This window comes from Palaemon carinicauda, chromosome 6 (assembly GCF_036898095.1).
Source record: "Palaemon carinicauda isolate YSFRI2023 chromosome 6, ASM3689809v2, whole genome shotgun sequence".
In the NCBI taxonomy this organism is placed as follows: Eukaryota; Metazoa; Arthropoda; class Malacostraca; order Decapoda; family Palaemonidae; genus Palaemon; species Palaemon carinicauda.
Genome location: NC_090730.1, coordinates 176,676,506 through 176,682,242, shown reverse-complemented (window position 1 = coordinate 176,682,242; position 5,737 = coordinate 176,676,506). Strand labels below are relative to the sequence as shown.

Sequence of the window (5,737 nt, the reverse complement as noted above, 5' to 3'; positions counted from 1 at the left end):
CCATTATATTAAATGTTCACGATAGTAGACATTTCTGTTTGGAAACAAATACTGTATACATAAATCCATTTCTAGTGTATCAATATATAAATAGATGGCGTTACCCGTCCTTCAAAATTACTAGAAATTACTAATAGGTAACTTCCTACTTCCCACATCATTGTAATAGTTAACATTTCAAGCTAAACGGTAAGGAAACTCAGTTGACATTGGGGTGACGGGAGTGCAAGTTCTCTTCAGAAACCATCAGCTGCAACCAAGTGATTTTTCATGGTTCTTCGTGTGTCGTGCACCCAAGCTATGTGGTAAACCGGTTAAGGTAGTTTTCTTTTGTGGAATTGCTTAATTTTTGGGATATCTAGTTCAGTGACAGAGCATTTTCAGTATGTTAATGAGTGGTAATGAAAACTTTGGTTAGGTTTTTCTTGGAATAGTGTTGAGAGTTAGTGTTTAGTTTTATCTATTCAATATTTAGTAAAAAGGCGTGTGTTCAATTCCGATTATCTAAACATGGAAAAATATCAGTATTAATAACTTCAATATATTTTTTTCTTGTAGTGAATAGTAATAAAGTAAAATTCTGTAATTTTGTTTCGATTTTGAAATTTCTCAAAGGTAGACAATGTTTGTAATAGTGAGTAGGTTGTATTTTTATAATCGAATTAAAGTTCATGGGTAGTTCCCAAGCGTACTTGGCCTCCCTCCATTCTATTAACGGAAATGTTAGTGAAGTTAGGAACCAATTATTGTAAGTCGTAAAATCTAATGCACACTAAATCATGGAGCTATTTAGTAGTCTTTATTGGGAAAAAAAATCATACTTGTTCACTTTTAAGTGGAAGTAACAACGGTAACCTTTATTGCTAATCCTAAGAAATCTAGCTTTTAACAATGAATTTTAAAGTGGTTTGCTTTGCTATCGGAAGTTTTGTAACTCCCAATGTGCTATTGAGTTTGATATAAAACTTACGAAGCTAATATATTTAAATCTTAAGAAACCTAGCGTTAAACGAAGTGAATTAATAGGTATAGTTTTATATAGAGATTTTGCAGCTCTGTGCTAGTGGGTTTTGAAATCGAATTTACCAAGCCTATAAATCTAAGTTTATACACATAACTTTACGGTCAATTTCGCTTTACAGAGTGTTCTCGATCCTGGAGTTTTTCGGAAACGCATATAGCTGGTAGTTTTAGGACCCATTTTGTCTCGTAACCGGATGTGGAGTAACAGAAGGGTGGGTTTTTAAAAACTCGATAATTGCCTAAGATACTCAACTAGTGCCAGTCTTTTACAAAATTAAAAAATACAAATTTTAATATACTTGTGTATATTTAATCACGTAATGTTGAGCCCGGGTAATTTTTTGTATTTTTCCAAGTGCTGTATTATTGAGTTACTAGGTTTTTTTTCTATTGTTTTTTTTTTTTTTTTTTTTTTTGGGGGGGGGGCATAATTCATATCCTTCGGTCACTTTTATTGTTATTTGTGGAACACTATCCACTAAGGTACTAGGTAGTAGAATCCGGTTGCGAATGTTCTCCCCTAAGTACTAAATTTCAAGTCGTACGAATGTTTATAAATTCTGGCTCTATTAACCCATAATTTGGTTCCTAAAAGTATGTGAGCGTAATTTTCAATTAACTGCAAATAAGGTAGGTTATTCAACTTTGGCCTATTGTCAAAGGAAATTTTCCCTCATAGCAATTTTATACTATTCAACCCGGGGTCAATCACTTGGTGCACATTTCCTGCTATTGTCTTAAGAGCAGTGTTAATGTTTAAATTACATTGCTAGTATCATACCTGTGTTTTTTAATGTATAGTAAGGTATTTAAGGTTGTTAGGATTTAAAAATCTTAGTTTTGTAGTAAAGACTGGCTTGGTGCTAGAAAAGCTATCAATTTTATAAACTAGTATTCTTATATCACTTTTCAATGCTCTTTAATATTCTCAGGTAAAGTTTGCCTTAAAACAACCATTATAAGTTTTGGGTTCTTTACACAATGGAGAAGGTATATCTGAGAGCAGTGTTCTAAACTTCTAACTTCTTGACAAGAACCATCGTTCAAGGATTAAATGCTGAAATATCAAGTAACTCAATTTTTTAAACTGTACTGAACATGTTAACTGGCGTTTTCTTAACTTGGTTTACTTTTAACGTTACAATATAATTTTATTTATAATTTTTAGTAGAGCTGGAAAATTTTCTAGGCCTGGAATATTTGAGAAGGAATGTTTACTACATTGCTATAAATCCCAAATTTTTTGGAATAGTTTTGTAACTTATGGAAACTCTAAAATGCCATTAGAGATAGTAAGCCCATATGAACAAAGCAAGTTAAAGGCGTTTGAATTTCTTGAATGTAAGATCTTAATTAGTAATACGCTTGCCATATTGATAGCTCTAATAAAAAGTGCAAGCAATTTTTTTTTTTTTTTTTTTTAATGTTGACCACTTATTCCAAACTAAAAAGTAAGGCTATTTATGTAGAAATTTATATATGGTAGCACTGCTTATTCTCACTCCCAATTATTCTTTAACATAAAAGTTTGATATTTAAATAAGAAATGTGAAATTTGTGTTAATGCTACTTTTAATCTGATAAACAAATGTGGATTTTCTTTACCTACTAGCTATTGCATGTGCATTTGTAAAAAACGCCAGGAGTTAAATTTCCACTAATGTTTTCGAGCTATGTACAAATTTGATATAGCAATATTGGTCGAACATTTTTTTAGAATATGATCTTGAAACTCTTACCAACTGTAACAGTACAGTTTTTTCATAACTTAAGTCAATAGTAACACTCTTAAAAAGCAAGTGTCCATCAAAACTTCCATATTTACTTTTTAGTAATTATCCCTTGATATATTCATGATCGTTAATTGAGGCAAAAACAGTGGCTGTCATTAATTTCATAGGTATTTTCCTATTAGGAAATATCAGTTCTAGTAAGTCCATTACAGTAAGTTGACTGCTAGATTCATATGTGCCATTTTCATGAGGATAAAAATTTTTGCACTAATTTTAAATTCTTATCAGTTGACTATTTAGCCTACATATCGAATATTGGAAACTGTAATTAAAATACTGTAAAATACATTCTCAATACTAGTATAACAAAGTAAAATTTCCCATTTCAGATAAGACAATACCTGTCACAACGTCAATCCATCTAGTTATCAATCGATTCGACTCGTTCAAGAAATGAAGTGGCAAAAACTCATAGCGACAAATGGATACAGCCAAACTGATGTTCAAACTGAATCTATTAAGTGTCAATATCAGTGTGGAAAGTTCCAAGATTTAATTTCCACTTTGTCTTTAATACAATAAATTTTAATGTAGTAAAAAGATTTAATTTGGTATTTACTAATTAATTTAAGTTTAATTTGGTATTTACTAATTAATTTGTTTTTTAAGACTTGCCTCTAATTGTTACCAATGTTTCAATGGTACCCCCATTGCTGTTACTAATTGGCATTTTGTAATATTCCATATATAATTTTAAATAAAACATTAATCGAAGTCTTATTTTTCATCACTACACACAGCGTAAAGAATTTTTTAATTTGGATGAATCATAAATTTGAAACTTGAGTTATATCATGTGCAGTTATGGTTAATTGTGCTTACGTGCATAGTTAGTAATGCAAATGGTGTATATCATTATATCCATACCATCTATAATGCACTGTAGGCTATAATGAATGTTCTAAGGCAACTTTATACTGAAAATTAGCAAGCAATTTTAGGCAGAAACTTTATCATGAATACCAAAACTTTTCTTTGGCTGTATAAAATTCCCTATAAAACTCTATAAAACTTTAATGCTGAGGAAACTAATTTTATATTACCAGCCAAGCCATAGCAATGGTTGGAAAAGCTGGCTAATACAAGACGTAGAGCCCTGAAGGAATAGTAACCCTATTGAAGAATGAAACATAGGAATAAGCTGAGACATTGCATAGAAATATATTTTAATGTGGAGGAATTTTAAAATGGATCTTATACAAAATTGCTCTTGCAGAAAGTAAACTTAACTTGAACCAGGGAAAATACATATGAAAATCAAAATGGCCCATAAACTTTGAAATAGATCTTTTAGTTTCTTTTGCAGAAGTAATAATCTTGAACCTGAGATAATTACCTCTATGCAAATTAAAATAATCAGTCTTACCAGGTGAGGGAAGTTTTTGATTTTACATAAACCTTAACAATATGAAGATACATTTTTCCAGTCAACATAATAAAGTACCAAATTATTCAGTCTTAGGGCGAAGTTAATTGGTAAACAAACTTGAGTTTAAGTAATATTGATTATTTGCACCTTTACCTTATGTGTGGAGTATTAAGACAATTTTATTAGAAAGTAAAAATAAGTTTAGTTTTATTGCAGATTTTTCTTTCAAATACTGCACATTAAAGTCTTAACATTCTTTTTCAAAAAAGTTTAAAGGATAACTTCGAAATACTTTTAACTTTTGGGAAATACTTTTTTTTCCTAAAAATTTAAGCTTGAAGTAACATTGGATGTCTTGAAGCTTTTGAAGAATTAAGTGAAACTTATTTCCTATAATAAGGTAAAAAGGTTGAAATTTTCAATTTAAACCAATTCTGCTAATCACATTCCACTTTGTGAGACTAGGGATAATAGTTGCTAGTAGTATTATCCTTCATCAAATAATTCCCAGATTATTGGGAGTAGGTTGGAGAAGTCACCATTTTATTTTTATTTTTATTATCTCTAAACTAAAAAGTTTCTTGAAACTGATAAGTGTACTTTGATTGTTAGGAAGAATTTTTTTTTTCTGGATTTGTCAAAGCCAGAGAGTTCTAAACCCTTTGATGGAATAAGATTGTTCTGCAAATATGTTGACTGGGTTGTAACAATGGGATATTTATGTAGCAGCAATAGAAATACCTTAATTTGCACAATGAATATTTTATAAAATATAGCTGGTACTAATGATATCTTCAACATACGTCAATTTTTCTTTCATCGGTCAAATTTATTTAATCCACAGGACTAGTGAATGGCATATGCAGTGAAAACTTGGTACATCATTCTGAAAATTGACTGCTGGCAGCAGAAAGAATGTTTCTGCATCGGTGGAAACATGTGCATTGTCAAGAGGCCTGGAGTTAGTGAGTGGTAAAACGGATTCTTGACCAGATTTGGGGATGAGTGTTGGAAGTCATCAATGAAAAGAAAACTTAAGTGAATTCGGCGCTTCTCACGGGAGGAGTCTGCAGGAGGAGCCCGCTTCGACGGGAGGAGTCTGCAGGAGGAGCCCGCTTCGACGGGAGGAGTCTGCAGGAGGAGCCCGCTTCGACGGGAGGAGTCTGCAGGAGGAGCCCGCTTCGACGGGAGGAGTCTGCAGGAGGAGCCCGCTTCGACGGGAGGAGTCTGCAGGAGGAGCCCGCTTCGACGGGAGGAGCCTGCAGGAGGAGCCCGCTTCGACGGGAGGAGCCTGCAGGAGGAGCCCGCTTCGACGGGAGGAGCCTGCAGGAGGAGCCCGCTTCGACGGGAGGAGCCTGCAGGAGGAGCCCGCTTCGACGGGAGGAGCCTGCAGGAGGAGCCCGCTTCGACGGGAGGAGCCTGCAGGAGGAGCCCGCTTCGACGGGAGGAGCCTGCAGGAGGAGCCCGCTTCGACGGGAGGAGCCTGCAGGAGGAGCCCGCTTCGACGGGAGGAGCCTGCAGGAGGAGCCCGCTTCGACGGGAGGAGCCTGCA

The 5,737-nt window shown here is 34.2% G+C and overlaps 2 long non-coding RNA genes across 2 annotated transcripts in view; both read left to right on the top strand.

The window, feature by feature from the left end:
* Positions 1 to 5,195, top strand: part of LOC137642839 (uncharacterized) — a 9,912-nt gene extending 4,717 nt beyond the window's left edge. Inside the window, exon 3 of the long non-coding RNA XR_011044886.1 lies at positions 5,030 to 5,195. This is a non-coding gene — a long non-coding RNA (uncharacterized lncRNA). The remainder of the gene's footprint in view (positions 1 to 5,029) is intronic.
* On the top strand, positions 181 to 3,530 carry LOC137642837 (uncharacterized). Its single transcript, XR_011044882.1, has 2 exons — positions 181 to 319; positions 3,146 to 3,530. It is a non-coding gene; the product is annotated as an uncharacterized lncRNA (long non-coding RNA).
* Positions 5,196 to 5,737: the final 542 nt, after the last annotated feature.